This window comes from Aegilops tauschii, chromosome 6 (genome assembly GCF_002575655.3).
Source record: "Aegilops tauschii subsp. strangulata cultivar AL8/78 chromosome 6, Aet v6.0, whole genome shotgun sequence".
Classification (NCBI taxonomy): Eukaryota; Viridiplantae; Streptophyta; class Magnoliopsida; order Poales; family Poaceae; genus Aegilops; species Aegilops tauschii.
Window position 1 is genome coordinate 369,984,082 of NC_053040.3, and position 17,137 is coordinate 370,001,218.

A 17,137-nucleotide genomic window follows, 5' to 3' on the forward strand; every position below is an offset into this window, starting at 1 on the left:
GGAGCAACTCGGTGAACATAACAGCTGCACCTGCACCCGCGACTGCACCCGCCACTGCCGCTCATAGCAGCCTGTCCTCCATCTCTGGCATGCTCGGCGGGGCTTCGACATTAGCTGAGCTAGATGCCCTCATGGTAATTACGCGTCGCATCCTCATCAACATATCTAATCTTCCGTTTCCTTTGCCTTTCGGATCTCTGATGTCACACACATGTCTTCGCAGGCCGACGATAATCTGTCTACTCTACCACATCAGCGCCAGTTAGTTGATGTGGGAAAGGGTATGATAACGAAGCCCAAGGATCGCTTGTTCCATGCCCGACAGATGCCCGGTGATGCCTTTAGGGTTTTCGCGGCTAGTGTGAAAGCGGGCTACGAGGGTTTGGCTGCTCCGCTATGAACCGGGGAGAGGATGACAAGAGCCCGACGCTGCTAGGACAATGCAAGAATTGGTCGATGTTGTGGCCAAAGAATCTTCTTCGTGTGAAGGTGGCCAGGAGCACACCAATGGCAACACCGATGCAAGGTATGACCACCCCACCTACGCAAATTACCACTGTCTGTCATACTGGGTGAGAGCGGACCACGCGAAGAAGGGGGTCCAACCGTTCAATGGCTGATCACGTCGCCCCCGTGGATGAAGATATGGATGATGACATGGAGGAGGATGACCCTCTCCACTACATCAATACTGGCTATGATGATGGAGGAATGATGAGTTAGCCATATGACTCAGGCTATGACCACCGTGATGAGCGTGAAGATCAGGATGCTAAGATACATGATGTTATACCAGAGAAGGAATGTCCTTGGGTTGAGTGCAAGATGTCTCTGTTCATGCAATCCTCCCAGGACACACCTTCAGATGCCGCCTCAACCCAGGGTCAACTAACCGAGCGTCGTGCAATGCTGAGCCCGACCACAATGGGGGCGGCGGTCAATGCGGATCTGGGAGGCTCAATACATGTGTCAGGGAGAAGCAAAGGAAGAGAACAACAAAGAAAGGCCCTGCTGGCGCCAAATCTTCTAGCTGACAGCCGCCTCCAGCGATCCAGGTTCAGGATAGTGTACCGATAAAAAATGCGTCATTTCTCCATGTCGCAGGAAACCCGATGCTACCGAAGGATGTGCTCGAGGGCATAACTGGGGATCTCAGGAGGCTGCATGATTGTGTGCTATCGACAGAGAAGAGCCTTCTCCTCTCAGAGAATCCAAGATACCCACTTTACGCGGTTCATGTGTCGGCTGCGAGGGGCTACGTCAACACTAGCCCCACGGACATGTTCTTCCTGCGATTTTATTACATCTTCGAGATGTATCACATGAGGCGGCTCGATTCTACGTACGTCCTCCTTTATGCGCTACATCTGAACTCGCGGTAACGGACCCCTACTACATGCATGAGGGCTTCTTGGAAAATGACAAAGTGGAACATGAAGCTGCGACGAAGTACATAGAATACTTCATGGTCGCGAATAAGAACAAGGAAACGATTCTCCTGTCGTATCATCCCTTGTAAGCAATTCATGGATAGCCACTAGAACACATCCTTTCGTACATTTCAATCATTCCTTTGCACGTATGGAGGCTAATTTGAGGTATATTCCTTGTAAGCCACTAGAGATCACCTATTCCAAATGCTACCATCTGATCTGCACCATCCGGGTCAAAGCATAAATAAAACAAGGTGAGTATAGGAGTACTCGCTTTATAGTTATATTGATGATGGCCTTTGGCCTTCAGCATTCTAGCCTTTCGGCATCCCCTTGTACATGTATATATGGTAGCTTTATCCTCCCAGTAATACCAAGTTGCTATTTTTCTACCATGGTATCATGTCCCAGGTTTAGGGTCTCCACCGCACATTGCAACTCATGCTACTCTGATCGATATACTTTTTTAGTCTTCTCTCGATTTCTAGATCGAGGCTACAGGCGTCGTCTTCCGCCGATCGTCTGTACATCTTCGACCTCCTGGTTGCGTCCCACTGTCGGCCACTTGTGTATCTCCGTCCTTCCAGCCGTCGTCCGCTAGCCGCCTATGCATCTCCGATATGCACGTACACCAAAATAGTAACAAATGCCCAAGGCATCAATAAGGGTTGTTTGTGGACTATTTGAGCAGAAAGCAAGCTATGCCCTAATGCACTACTATCCTAAACCACCACAACAATACACCACTATTAACCCCTCCCCCTCGACTCACCCGCGAGGAAGCAATCCATGGCACTCACACTTATCATGGTAATTTTAGATTAGCTCTTAAAGTTGTCTATGATCAAGCAATAATCTACAAGTTCTCCCTGACTAGGGACACGATTATTCAAATAGATTTAACCCTTCATGGGTGTACCAGTTTGCCCATACACATGTCGATCATCTCTTAATAATGCCAGAATGTTAAGTGTGCTACCATTGTATGCTAGCAGAGGGTGATCGACCAAGACACCTCCCCTATATTGTAGTCCAGTCCATGGAGTCACCACCTGAGTTGTACCCTAATCGTGAGTCCGGCCAAATCTCCGATATAGACCCAACTGTTGCACACATGGCCCAAGCCCATTCCACAAGATGGTTAATTCACTTGACAAGTTGTGTCGCACCTACATAAGACCAACAATACCATATATCTCTTTCCTTCTGCAACTCACACTACAAATGGAAAGCCTAAACTATGTGACTTCTGGACTGGTTTGACATAAGGTACTAGGCCAAGTGGTGGCCCATAACCCCTATGCGATTAGCACGCTCAATATTGAATCAAGATAATGAGAACTCGGGTCCTAATACTAATAGTGGCTTAAGTGAAACAATCCACCATGTTCTCCAACATGGACCCTCACCTTCACCTTTAGTCGTGTTTAACCCAATTACCTTGTAATTCCACTTTACACGTTAATCTACCACTGTGATTCGCCACCAGGGTAAATCACGACACGACCACTAGCACAACATGACTAAGCATAGCACAAAAAGTAAGTGCGGTCAGCTAGCTAAGCACAAGCAACTCTTAATCATGCTAATTATACGAATCAGGAATATAGGGTTACAATAATCAGGTCATGCAAAGGATAGCATTAACTCTAACTACTGCTAACATAGTAAATAATGAATGCAAATATAGCAGGAGAATATACTATTATAAACTATAGAGAAATAGGATATCAACATGATCAAATGAGGTTTTGCTTGCCTACATGGGTTCTTTGGCACTGCTCAATCTTGCTTGTTGCTCTCGTCATCTCCGAAACCTATTCAAGAAACCAGAAACATTGGGGAAGAGCAAACGATACATTTACTACTACGTAAAGATATCAACACGATCATGATATGCAATGCATGACATGGAAAAGATTTGCTTTCAAAATTGACACGATGCAACAATTTACAAGTTAATTGAAGTTGAAATACACTAACTATGACATCCCTAGCAACCACACCAACCAAGTGGGGGAGAAGTGGGCCATCATATGAGGCATCCGTAGTGGGCCATCATATGAGGCATCCGTCTCCTCCTCCTCGGTATCAGGGTTAGGTAGCATGCTCGGACATTTCAGAGAAACCTTTAAGCGGTCGATCTCCATACGTTTGAGCACCCCCAACAATAGACTCACTTCATTATCATTCTTCCCCATATAGACATTGTCATTCTTTAAGCTAGAAGAAATAGGAGTATTTGAAAAGGAAAGAAAAGATTTCGCAGATGAAGTACCTACCGTGGAGTCCAAATTGCGCTCAGCCTGGCGACACATTGACTTATACATAGTGTGCTCGTCGGTCAAAGAATAGCCTTCAACGAAGACGAAGTCACGGCTACTACATCGAAGGGGAGTGGACATCCCTTCAGACATAGCCATTGGTGCCTCTGAACGGACTGTAGGTGAAGTAGGAGCAACAACGGGTTCGATAGACGTTGAAGGCAAGGTTGCAGTGGGTGGAACACATGGTGCCGGTGGAGTGGCACTAGGTGACAGCGACGAAGACCACAACTTAGCTTGTGTAGGCCCACCAAACAAAGTGCAGTGGTGGACCGCAACAAAGGCGGGGGATGAACCAGCCCACCCATGCTCCGGCAAACCAAATTCTACATAGGAATATGAATTCATTCGTACGAACCAAATGATTCTAGAAAGAAAATTTTCCTATAGAAGTATTGCAAAATTCCTGTAAACCAAAGGAAGCATTATAATTTTGGAGTTTCCAACTCAATTTTTATTTGGAATTTTTAGGTGTTTGAACTTGCCTGTTAAAAGTCCGCCGTAGGACATGCACACGGGCAAGAAGCGCCAGCAGCATCTCTGCACAGTGCGCACTGCCAAATCATAAATGGTCAATAAAGAGGAATATCGTGCATAAAGACACCACTACTCCGGTAGTGTACGCACAGTAACTACATACAGCTATCCTGTCATACATACGTACTCAGTTATTACTAGGGATACATACACGCACGGCGGCAGAGCAGGCAGTACTCGCTGCTACAGTCCGCTCGTTGCAGCAACACCGTTCTCAGGCCAACTCCACCGCGCGACCCTGTCTTATCCGGATACGTCCGTTTGAGGTAAAACGAACGAATAGCGCGGCCCAACGCGCGGCCTCAAACGGACAAATGTCCGGATTCCGTCCGTTTTCGACCCATCCCCGGTCCAAACTTGCGCTCGGTTTGGGGTGAAACGGATGCGCGCGGACGGCCTCGACGCACGCCCTTGTCTCCCCTCCGTGGCTCGCCTGTCGGGGGCACTAGCAGTCCCTCCGCTCCCAACGCTTCACCCTCTCTCCCCGCCCCGCCCCGCCGCCGGCGCCACCGCTATTCTCCGGCCGCCTCCTCACCGTGCAGTCCCCGACCGTCCATACGAAACCACGTCTCGACATGGCCGCCACCACGCCTGCGCTTTCGCCGTAGTTTTGGCCGTCGCTCGAAGGAGGTTTGGCCGTCGTCGTCTTTGCCGGTGGCAGAGGGGACACGACCGTCGGCGACATACCACGGCGGCCGCGGCAGATTCCGACGAGAGCTCCAGAGCGGCCAGTAGCCGGCCAGCAACCACCCCTGCTGCGTCGAGGTGATCATCGCGGCCTCTTCGCCACCACGACTGCAAGGTGTTCGACATTTTGCCAACAAAGGTATGGACAGTGGAGACGAGTTTTTCTTCCATCACTTCCTTTGTTCATCGGACGATTCGTCGTCGGACGATGAAGATCTTGTGGTGGCTGCACTGGTCGTTCACGACCATATTCAACGGCAGCTTCCTCGGTACAGGGGGTCAGTCCCTAGCCGTACTCCCAACCTGAACCGCAACAGGGAGACAGACCACGCCCCACCTGTCAACTTTGATATCAATGTGCTGCAGCGTTCTCCAGTCTTCGCAAGGCTTGCAGAAGGCCACTCCCCACCTGTCAACTTTGAGATCAACGGCCACCAGTACAACAAGGGATACTATCTAGCTGATGGTATATATCCTCAGTGGTCAACTTTTGTGAAGACAATCTCGAAACCCCAAGGTGAGAAGAGAAAGAGATTTGCCCAAATGCAAGAGAGTGCTAGAAAGGATGTCGAACGTGCTTTTGGTGTGCTTCAATCCCGGTGGGGTATCGTTCGAAACCCTGCACTGTCATGGGATGAAAGGAAGATTTGGGAGGTGATGACTGCTTGTGTGATCATGCACAACATGATCGTCGAGGATGAGCGTGATGAGAGTATCTTCGACCAAGGATTTGATTATCAAGGTGAAAATATTGAGCCCCTGCATCAAGACCCGGCCACATTTGAACAATTTGTGCAATTCCACCGTAAGATGCGTGATTGGCACAGTCATTTGAATCTTCAAAATGACTTGATTGAGCACGTGTGGGATCACATTGACAACCAATAGACGTATTGGTTCATTTTATGTTCAGTCAAGACAATTTCAATTTGGTTGTAAAACTTTTTTATTAAGGACAATTTCAATTGGGTTGTAAAACTATTTTAATTTTCAGACAAATATTTGGACATGCAAACTAGTTTTGATGAGAATATGGGCATTTTTGGCTCCAACGGACAGGATGGGGCAAATGGATGCAGCCGCGCGCTGAGCGCACGGCCACCGTATCTCAGGACACGCCCGGACACGACCCCAAATCCCTACCCAAACGGACAGAATCCGGACAAAACGGACGTCCGTTTGGGGTCGCGCGGTGGAGTTGGCCCTTCTTAACCTGAAATGAAAGGGTACCCCCGGGAAGAGATCCAGTGGAGTAACTGGATTCCCCGAAACCACAAGAATCCTTAGAATGAGATTCCAACTCAGCACGCACGGGCAGCAAAGCGTCCAAGGCGACATCACCCATCTGCGGACGAGAGAGAGAGACCAGCCGCGCAGCCGCTGTGCTGACTCGACGGGGCAGCGCCTGCCTAGCTGCGTGGTCCTCTCCACATGCGCAGGGACACGCACGATCACCCTATGCAGGGCTGATGATGCCTTCGCATTCGCCGGGATGCTGAAGAGGGTGATGAGAAAACGGAAATCAGTTGCCAGATTTTGCGCTAATCCATGGCGGTCGTGCGCCGTCAGATGCCGGCACGGACCGGGCTTTTCGGGCCTTGTAGTAGGCAATCGTGACAGATCCTGAGATTTGACAGGAAATGAATCCAAGATTATGAAGCAGAGGCTACGCGGGCTACAGCCACAGATGTGCCTCGCGCAAAAGGAGAAAACAGCAACAGATGTAGAGAGGGGCGATGGAGCGGACGAGCTCGCCCGCTCTCGCTACGTGTACCAATGGGACAAGGGCGTGTCAGTTCATATGTTGAATCTCTACTCTTAATGTCTCAGTTGATAGTCTCCGTTCCAGGTTTATTTTCGTCCCACCTCATCCGGTTTTTTGTACCTACTCCCACCTCAGGCTGACCCGCCACGAACCGAAAAAACCACGTACCGAGTCCTCCACCAGCCCCCGCGCTCTTCAGGTCGTAACAGCCGATCGCGCCCGAGACAAGCCTCGAAGAAAAAATCTACGACGATTAACCAGCGATAAAAAAAACCTACGAAAATTAACCAGCGAAGAAAACCCGCACGTACGAGCGACGTCACATGCCCTCGAGCGAGAACGACTCGCACGAGATCCCTTGGTCGCCGCCCTCGCACTCGCATCCTTCGCCGCCGCCCTCGCACATCAAGCCGCCGTCGATCCCTGCGCTACTACGGGAGCCGCCGCCGATCCCATTGAGGAGCCACCGCCGATGACGGGAGACGCCGCCTATCCCGTTGAGGAGCCGCCGCCGATGACGGGAGACGCCGCACGCTGACCTACCCCCTCCCCAATCCCTAGCATCGCACCTCTTCCCGTCTGGCGCCTCCTACCTCGGCTGGGCGGTGGCCTCGAGTGCCTCTTCTTCCCCAATGCGGCCTCAACCAACGACGCTGCACCCCGGTGATGACTCCGCCCCACGATTCCCATCGGTCGGCGCCTCGCCAGCAGTGACCTCCCCCTCCATGTATCCTGTTATCCGGTCGTGCGCCACCGCCTCTCCAGGCGCTTAGATCCAGGCTTCCAGAAGGGGATAGGGGTGGAGGCGGCAGCGGAGGGGACAGGGATGTGGACCGGAGAAACTACATGGTGGAGGCACAACAAAGCGTTCAAGCACGGCACCCCATCGCATGCAGCTGCAGGTAACTACTTCCCTGAGTCTCCTTCGTAGGTGTGGTCACTATATTTCCTACTTGTGCAGATCCTAACTGGTTGTAACTCCGTTCATTCTCTTCCTAACAGTAGTTCGTCAGCCACATTGGACTAATCTAATGCATTCGAATTGCCTTGGTGTATGAAAATAACGATATAGGCTTGATGTGTACAAGCGCATAGCTCCTTATCTAGCCTAATCTGAATGTAGCTTATATTCTTAATCTTTTTATGCACACTATTTTAGCCAGCGGTAGGTGTTGGGCACTTTGAGGTATGCAAACCTTCCCAGAGCAGGGGGAGCAAGAGTACCGGTACTGCATTTCTTATCTTCATCACTCAAAATTCCCAGAACTAATCGTGAGCTCTTGCTTTGATACAGAACTAATCTTGAAGGTGATAGCCCTATTTCTTCCCTGTTTTAGATCAACCGTTCTTCTTTCTTCCTTGGAGCTCCACTGTTTTGGATGAACTGGACTAACCCTAGGTAATTGATTAATTTCTCATGAAAATAGAATTTAGATGGGAGTGAAATTGAACTGGAGGGTGCTTAATTCGCCATTTGTTTCTGGATGGAGGCTGCATTATTTTCTTTAGGAGAGAACCCCTTTTCCGTACTATACTCTGTACTTCATAAGGACCTAAATCCCTCTCAATAGTCTTGCAAGGTGAACTCAATTTGTTTTTTTTTGTGCTTAATTGTGTAGAAGGGATGAAGGTCATCCACGAGGTGTCTCAAGGTGAACCCCGTGGTACCCGACCAAGTGGCTGGAGGGAATGGTGTATGCTCACAAGGTACGTGATTTTGCTGTGCTTCTGACTATATGTGTGCTCATGGCCTCATGGGTTCTGATATAGCTGCGCTGGCTATATTTCAGTTTGTACAGACCAATTTGTTTCACTCGGACAAGAATCCCACGAACCTTAATGTGGCCTTTAAGTTTCAGGTACAACATTCTCTTCTGCTCTGTTGCGTCGCGTGCTCCACCCCTGTACCTTATGATTCATGAGTTTCCGGTGACAAAATGTGTTATATTTGTAGAGTCGATGCTTTAGGAGAGGGAAAAGCAGCTGCCCACGCAATGGTTTTCCAGTTATACTCTTTAAAGAATTTGTAGGAGGATCCATTGATTTAAAAACACGTGGAAAGCATTCAGTTTAGTAAATATTGTATATACCCTTCCCCTGAAAAGTTTGACGATGTTACTTGGGAAAAAGGAAAATGCCCATAGATCAAATCCTTTGATACATTGATTACTTTTTAGTTATGCAAAGTTTAAACTTCAGTCATGCTTTATTGGTCGTTTTTCCCCAATAAATATCTACCAACTGCAGGTCCTTGGGGTTGGATGCGGCAACTCGCGGCTCGAAGACAATCTTTTGTGGTGGGCCGTCGCTGGGAACGAAGAGATGCTCCCCTGATTTGGAGCTGTAGAAAGGAAGTGGTTGCAGACACAAAGTGGGGACACACAACTCCCAGTCATAATATTCTTTATCTTGGCTCGTTGTTTGGGGATGGACGCATCAATCTGATGGCGCTCTTCTCCATGCCAAACGGATCCTTGGTTCGGAGGCGCGCGGCGCCGACGATGACAGCCTTTCTATCGACGCAAGGGCAGCAGGAGCTCATGACGCTGTTGATGCCACCACCATGCATGGGGTTGATGCAAGGTGGGACAAGTATGTATACCAGGCAAAGTACTCAATCTGTTTGGCATTTAGCTTTTTGATTCTGTTTTTAGTGAGCTTGATTCAGATAATTTGTTTACGTGATGCCTTCACTCCAGGTAATCTGTTTGTCTGACATTTTGCTTTTTGATTCAGTGTGATCACTAATGGGGAGAACATAAAACTTCAATTGAGGGCACTGTGATTCTCTAGCTACATGTATCATGTAAGTAACGTCTTTCCATGAATCTTCTATTCATTATATAACCTCTCAGGCCCTTACAAAAGTATCTCTGTTGACTCGATTTCTTTCTGCTGATTTTTATAGGGTCACCAACCACACATGTAAAAACCATGTCTCCCTACTGTAATTTGATGATTTATTTACATGTGGCACAGAATAGTTCAGAGTTCACTCCGAGAAAGAATTGCTTTGCATGTACATTTGCTAAAAGACGGATGTGCTGAACTTTCGACGGTTCCGATTGGGCGCTGACATAACCTTTCCTCTTTTCATTGATAGGTCCAAAAGAGATCCTTATTTCACCTTTGTTTATAGGTATTCAACGTGAGGAATTTTATACTTTTGGAGTGGAGCTATCAAATATATATTATGAGTTTCTAAAACATCTATTATAAGGTAAAATCATTATATACATATTATTTTATTTATGTTTCATGTGAGCCGAATCTACCGCAGCCATATGAAAGTTTTGGAAGGCACAGCTTATTGCATGATCACGAAGAAATTATTGGATAGTTCATCATTTTTATGTTTGTATGAACAAGGATTTTTGGTTGTTTGGCCTCACAAAGGTTCTTTGTTGAGCAGGAATTGAACAGAGCTTCCTCTGCCCCGACAGATTCTGAGAAAACCAACCAGCAGAGAACATGAACAAATATAGTGACGAGAAAGGGTGGAGCTGAGTACACCACACATGGATATGATGGTCTACCCTATGTTCTTTTTGGCAATCCACTTAATCACTGACTCAACTTTGTATGGGTGAGCTAACAAGCCCGTGTTATGTCTTCCCTCTTTCTTTGTAAGTGGATGATTTCAGATTGCTCGTCATTATTCAACAACTATACTTGTGATAGAAAAATGTGCTAAACTATAGTACTCCCTCCGTCCCATGATAAGTTTCGCTATACTTGTGAAAGATTAATGTATATTCTTCTAAAGTTATAATACATTCATGGTCTGTGTATATCATTTGTATGTTGCAAACCTGAGTCGGGCAGGCAGCAACTGATTTCTTCATTTGCTATCTTTATATTCTTCAAAGCAATAAAAGTGTATGCGCATTTGGTGAGATTAGGGGAATGTACCGACAAGTGACAAGCATATTTCCTTGCGTGTCGTCCTCGATGCTGCTTCCTTAGTTCACACAGTACATTTCTTAATCACTTTTGTCGCAGATGTTTGACACATCCAACTACCATGTTGATTTTCTGATCATTCTTTGGTCTGGACTATATATGATATATGTATTATATCATCAGCACAATGTGATTCTTCTTCTTCTTGCAGGGCGCTTCCGATGCACAAATGGTGGCGGTGAAGCAGCAGGCCCGAGAGAGCGTGCAGGGGAGGAAGGAGTTCCTGGTGGAGGTGCTGATACTGGCGGTGCTCAGCCACCCTAACTTCGTCAGCCTGATCGGCTTCTGCGCGCAGGGGACAAGCGGCTGCTGTTGTACGAGTACATGCCCTTCGGCAGCCTGGCGAGTCATCTCTTTGGTAATACTTCTCAAAATTATTTAGACTTGCTAATAGAGCATTCGATGTTTAGCTTCTGCCAATCTGTACATTCTGTTCTTAGATTTATTTTCCCTCAATACCTTGTTTACTACAAGGAAGGACTGATATTATTCCCCAGCCAGGGTCGTTGATTATTGTTTATTTTATCATAGTTCAGTGTTTTTCATCTGAAAATAGATTTAAATGTGTACAGAGTAAGGGTCGTTAAATTTTTATCTATAGTCCTTCATCACCATCATCGAGCCGCTGGAAGGTGGGAAGCAGAGAGGACGTGTCATAGGAGGATTCCATCAGATTAGTTAGAAATTAGAATTCCGCTCAACCTAGCATTAAGGTTGGTTGAGCCTGATGCACTAGCACATTGGATTAGTTGGAAATCAGAATGTACGATTAATTATTAGAGAACTATACATGCAGATTACTCATGTGTGTCTCGGTACCATGATTGCATAGGAAACACGTTAATTATGTAAGAGACGATAGGAGTAATGACATCATAGCTCGGGCGTCTTGGGAGGAAAGTGGAGTCGGTGGTGCTGAGCCAGAACAAGTTCACTGGCTCTCCTTCTACCTGCTGGAGCATATGGACGTGTCACGGAAGCCCTTCGTCGGGCCGTTCCTGTTGGCGCTACTGTCTGTCCAGTACCTGAGCATAGCTGGCAACAGGTTCACCCAGGCGCTATCCGACAAGGGGTCCTGCTGGGACAACCTCCGGCTTGTCGACCTGATGGGGAGCATCCCCCCCCCCCACACACACACACTATCACCATCCTATCCAACCAGCCGCCAAGCATCTACTACTGCTCCCACTGGATATGTAACCCATCTGACTCCCTTCGCTTCCTGTTCTTCCCTTGATATTATCAATTTGTGTGCAAATGCTCTTTTTTAGTAACTTAGTTACGGACTCTGATTTTATTCTTGTTTCATGTAGGCACTTATATATGAATAGCGTGCATACATCTGCACAACTGCATAACAGTCACAAATGATTGTTTCGTGAATCTGCAGAGAATCTAATTATCCATGTATGGCAATAGCCAAATTAATTTGTTTACCCAAAATTATCAAGGTGAATTCCTTGTTCTCGTTTTCTCAAGTCGATGATGCATGCCAAATATCCTACCACTTTACATTCGCTCTCTTTAAATCATTCATCTATTTGATCAGGAAGCATCTTGCTATGATCAATAAAGACGGAAAAACAGTGCACACAATAGACGAGTGGCCGAGTACAATGAGCTTCTTTTATAGTCATGGATTATTCATGTGTTAAACAAGTTCTGCTCATCGATTAGTTATTATCAAACCTGTGGATTATGTTTTTACTATAATTTATGATTTAATTTGTACCTTGCAAACTCGGCAAGTAAAAATATCACTTATTTAAGAGCCGAGAGAGTGTTGTTAAAATGTGTCTGATTACCTTTTAAATGTTTTACAAGATTCAGCGATATATGAGTATACTTCCATGTCTACTTGATTTCTATACAGAATATGGAACCAGATGTAGTGAAATGTTTGGATACCATGTCTGGATTCAACAAGCTATTTACTGATGGCTGATTTTTAAGGATGTCTTATGAAGTTGTGATTATGCGAGGAAAAGCTCGTGAGTGGAATTATTCAGTATGGTGCTTGTGATGTTTCCTTCATAGCTCTTTTAGAATCAGCCATTCCTCTATTATTATTCGTAAATGGTCCTCTAAATCCTAAATACACAATAGATTTTTTGTTGCATTCATCTGTGTGTTACAATCTATTTCTTTCATATTTTTTCAGCGGTTCCATTATATATATTCACTTTGAAGGCAAAAATTATATGTTGGCTGGTTGCCCGAGAAATCAAAAAGGCTAAATCTTGAGTTGTATGGAGCATGGTCATTTGCTTGAAGTTTCCAATGGACTGTATATACCATTGAATGAGAGGAATTATTCCATGAGTGTGGACAAATTGAGCTGATCGATTGATTGAGAAAATATTGTGTGGATGTTCTCAGATCTCCTTGCTCCACTACTCCTTGGATTATTACCTTTGTCCATATATTTTGGTTTATCTGAGCTGAAGGTAACCTTCTTAAACTATCCATAAAAATAGTTCAAATTGTTAATTAATTGTTTGCTTAATTGTGTTGTCTATCTATTCTTTTGCACATAGAAGATATAACCTGCAAATCTGCACATGCTTTTGCCAATGTATCCATCCTGATATTTCTTATAATGTGGAAGTTATCAGAGCCCTTTTTTAAGCATCCACTTTGAGTTCACTGGTGGCAGGTAGCTTGTACAATACTGAATTTTCAAGGTAACAAAATCGGTTATGCGTTGCAGCAAAATCGAATGTGGTAGAGAAAATATTCAGGCTTCGTAGCGAAACAATGCCTCTGTTAGGATAGTACACCCAGATCCCTGATGCATTTGGTTTATTATGATGTATTGATACTGAAGTTTGTACCATATCTTGAATTATGATTTCAGCAGTGATAATATACTCTAGATAAAAGGATGGACACATAAGCTTGGGACATGATTGTGGCCGCTGTACTTCAAGAAGGTGCGGAGCTACGGTGAGCAGCAGGTTGCATCGTCATGGTGGTCGCCCTCGACCACGATGGTGTGCACACCTTGGCACCAGGAATTGGCTTGGGACGCCGTGGAGGGAGAGAGAAGGGGGGCGGGCAATGTTGTCGAAGGGGCCGGGGGCGGGGGAGGGGGGATGACTGTGAGAGTAAGGTGTGGGCTGAATGTCATGGTGTAGAGGGGGGGTTGTAAGAAGCCGCGGCGGGGATAGCAAGCCGGGAGATGAGATGTGAGTGTCAGCACTATGTCATGTGGCGAGAGAGTAAGATGGTGGATTGCATTTTTAAGATAAGAATAAAAGGTGTTTACTTTTTTTGGAAAAAACGATGGTTTGCTATGAGAGAAATGTCACATACTTCTTTATATAGTAAAAAATATCACAAACCCTAACAAGTTATTTCTTGAGAATAATTACTAACAAGTGATTTACAGATGAGTCTACATGTTATTAAAATTGGGATGCGACTCACCCTACTAAAAGCGGTCACGCGACTCACCCTACTAAAAGCGGTCACCTGCTTGCATGTAGCAGCTGACCGAATAAATATATACTCCCTCCGTTCCAAAATTCTTGTCTTAGATTTGTCTAGATACGGATGTATCAAGGATTTTGGGACGGAGGGAGTATTATATATGAGCTTTTTTAAGATATGTATATGTTCACTTTTGTACATCAGAGATAAAAGTCAATGGATGCGGATGATGCTACTGTTGATCGACAAAGTCACTGACGTAGTTATGATTGACCAGACTGAAAACTCATCAAACTTTACAAAATCAGAAGAGATGTATACAAATTATGGTTCTTCTTTGTATATAAACTACACACAATAATATATTCTTTTTTGTAGATTACGATAGCGATGGAGATGAATTATGTCGAAGTTCAAATGAATCCATCAAGAAGGGTCCGATGGAGATGAATTATGTCGAAGTTCAAATGAATCCATCAAGAAGGGTCCCAACGACATCGTTGGAAGGGGTAAAAAAGTCACCAAGACTTATACAACAATACAAAAAGTCATCAGAAAAAAAGTTAAAAGGCCCGTAGCAACACAAGGGAATACATTGAATCCAAAAATCCCGGATCCCACTTATTTTTATTGATCTGATTCTGAAGCCCACCTCTTTCTTGCGGCACAGAGGCGCCATACTTAACGCGGGTGATGGCAAAATATCTCAAGTTTGCATGCCAATGATATTTATCGGACTCGAAAGACGATGCATCCATTCAAATTGGGCATCGCTTCTACATGGCATTCGGTGTAACCTACCAAATATCTCCCAGGCATAAATGGTTATTATTTTTAAGTATGGCACCCAAATAATTCATCCATGGCATGTCTTGAAATTAATTTATTCTACTGATTATTCAGAACATGAGTGTTAGATTTTGTAGTCCAAAAAGATGATAATGAAGTTGAGAGAAGAGAGTATGCCTAGGATCTATGAACATGATGTGTGACAAGAGATGGTATGACTTCTTCAGAGAACCATCTTGATCCTTCTTTTTTCTTCATATATGGCCAACCATTGATTATTGTGGTGCGGAAGGTCGTGAGCGCTAGAGATTGTGGCACTATTTAGAGGGTTGGGCGGCAACTCAGGTAGAGGGAGGTAGTGCGTGACAACATTTGCTGACTGTTGATGGTGGTGGCAAGTGGTTTCGTAGGTAGAGGTGGGCGGGTCAATAGACTAGACGGAGAAAAAGGTATGCAGAGGGAGGAAGAAGAGTAGTAGCAGCAGCGGGTGTTGGCGGCAGAGGAGAGGCAAGGGGTTAGCGGTCTCGAGTGCGGGGTGCGGGAGGTCGTGGGCACCAAAATGGTGGTAGGTTTTAGAGGAACGACTGGCTTCAGCGTTGACAGAGGTGGTGACTTGAGCAAGTGGCGACGTGTGGCAACACTCGTCGGCTGTAGGGTGGTGGTGGCAGGTGCTTAGGCAGGGAGAGGCGGGCGGGTTGACAAAGTGGTCAAATAAAAAATCTGCGGCTACGGGAGGAAAACGAAGAATGAGAGGCGGGTCATCGTTGGATTGTTTTTTAATCGAGTGAAGTGGACTTCAATTATTACCCAATTATGCCCACGCTATCTTTTCTCTACATGTGAAATTTAACCTGTGTTATGTTTATATAACTTCAACAAAATATTTTAAAAGCCCGTGGCAACGCACGGTCATTATACTAGTGTGATCGTAGTCAAACAGTAACATACGGTGCCGCGGCTGACGGTGGATAACGTTTGGCGACCGTTCGGCCCGTCACACAAACGGCGGTTTCGTTTCCACCCCGCACCTCCCACCTCCCGACACTTATAGTAAAAAAAAGAATCTATCTCTTCAGCCGCCGCACGAGGCGAGCAACTCTGAGCTACGGCGATGGCGGAGGCGGGAGGCAATGGGTCAGTCCGGATCCGCCACCGCCCCGCGGAGGTGAGCCGCGTCGCCCGGATCCGCCGTCACCGAAGCAGCCGCGCCGCCGGGATCTGCCGCCTCAGTAGGCTGACGGCCCCGAGCAGGAGACGCGCCGCCGCGAGACGAGACCGCGCAGCCGGGCCGCCGCCGCCGCGGCTCCTGGTGGCGGAGAGGTGCTGGCCGGGGGTGCTGCTTGTGGCGGCACTAGGTTACTCCCCGGTCGCTCGCTCGGGAGCGACACGGGAGTTGGGGGCAAGCCCGTACAACTTAAACTTGCACACACAAATCATGATATCACAGGATACCAGATGGTATGAGCTGGTGTTATTGTCTTCAGTACATAGTTTATTTTCCCATGATAAAAGACTGATACAAGGTTTATTTTTGTTGTTTTTTGTTCCTGTCATTCTAGATCATGGATGGGCTGCATACATGTGGGATATGCTGAAGAAGGAGATTCATGTTCTGGACTCATTGTGTGCTCAAGTTGCTGGAGGAGTGCAGCGGCATATGATCCATCAGGAGGCTGTCTCACAAATTCACTCGCATTATTCAGCTGCCTACAGTGAGTTCTTTGCGAAATGACATTGTCCAGCTGGCAGATGGAAGGGCAGCTTCCCCAAGATAATGTGAAGCCTGAGCTAGATGATTGCCCAACTACACTCAAATTCAGATAAACATCAAGAACAGGAAGGGAGTTGAGGAACTTTGCTTAGGGTTTGTAGCACTCAAAGAGGAACAGGTTGAGCCAGCCGGGTCACGGCGGCTGGGGTTTAATCCTATTACAACTCTAGATGCCTCTACCGATCTCCAAATCCTGGCTTTATAGCAATTACAAAACAGAAAGTGAACTGAAAGGTGAAGTTGTTGGACGATCAACAGCGATCCTTGACGCGACGGCTGCTGTCCGATGGAAGATCAACATCTCTCAGCAGCTGCCTCTGGCGCGAAGCGGTAAGTGGAGGCCAGCATTGTTGGATGTGATTCAGACGGTGGAGTTTGAATCAACAGCTGAAGCGATAACCTGCCGTTAACTGAAGATGGCTATTGTTGATCTTCA

At 46.4% G+C, this 17,137-nt stretch overlaps 2 long non-coding RNA genes across 9 annotated transcripts; both read left to right on the forward strand.

Moving 5' to 3' along the window:
- The first annotated feature begins 7,045 nt into the window (after positions 1 to 7,045).
- On the forward strand, positions 7,046 to 9,055 carry LOC141025840 (uncharacterized). The gene is made up of 5 exons (XR_012187923.1): positions 7,046 to 7,648; positions 8,041 to 8,145; positions 8,366 to 8,453; positions 8,537 to 8,605; positions 8,994 to 9,055. It is a non-coding gene; the product is annotated as an uncharacterized lncRNA (long non-coding RNA).
- Positions 9,056 to 9,057: 2 nt separating this feature from the next.
- LOC109779703 (uncharacterized) lies at positions 9,058 to 13,762 on the forward strand. Of its 8 annotated transcripts, none has more exons than XR_005760359.3 (8): positions 9,058 to 9,338; positions 9,483 to 9,552; positions 9,655 to 9,671; positions 9,850 to 9,966; positions 10,159 to 10,332; positions 10,861 to 11,067; positions 12,583 to 13,156; positions 13,567 to 13,762. It is a non-coding gene; the product is annotated as an uncharacterized lncRNA (long non-coding RNA). The 8 variants fall into 8 exon arrangements; XR_012187921.1 differs by having other exon boundaries at positions 9,886 to 9,966; XR_006665483.2 differs by having other exon boundaries at positions 9,058 to 9,329.
- The last annotated feature ends 3,375 nt before the right edge of the window (positions 13,763 to 17,137 follow it).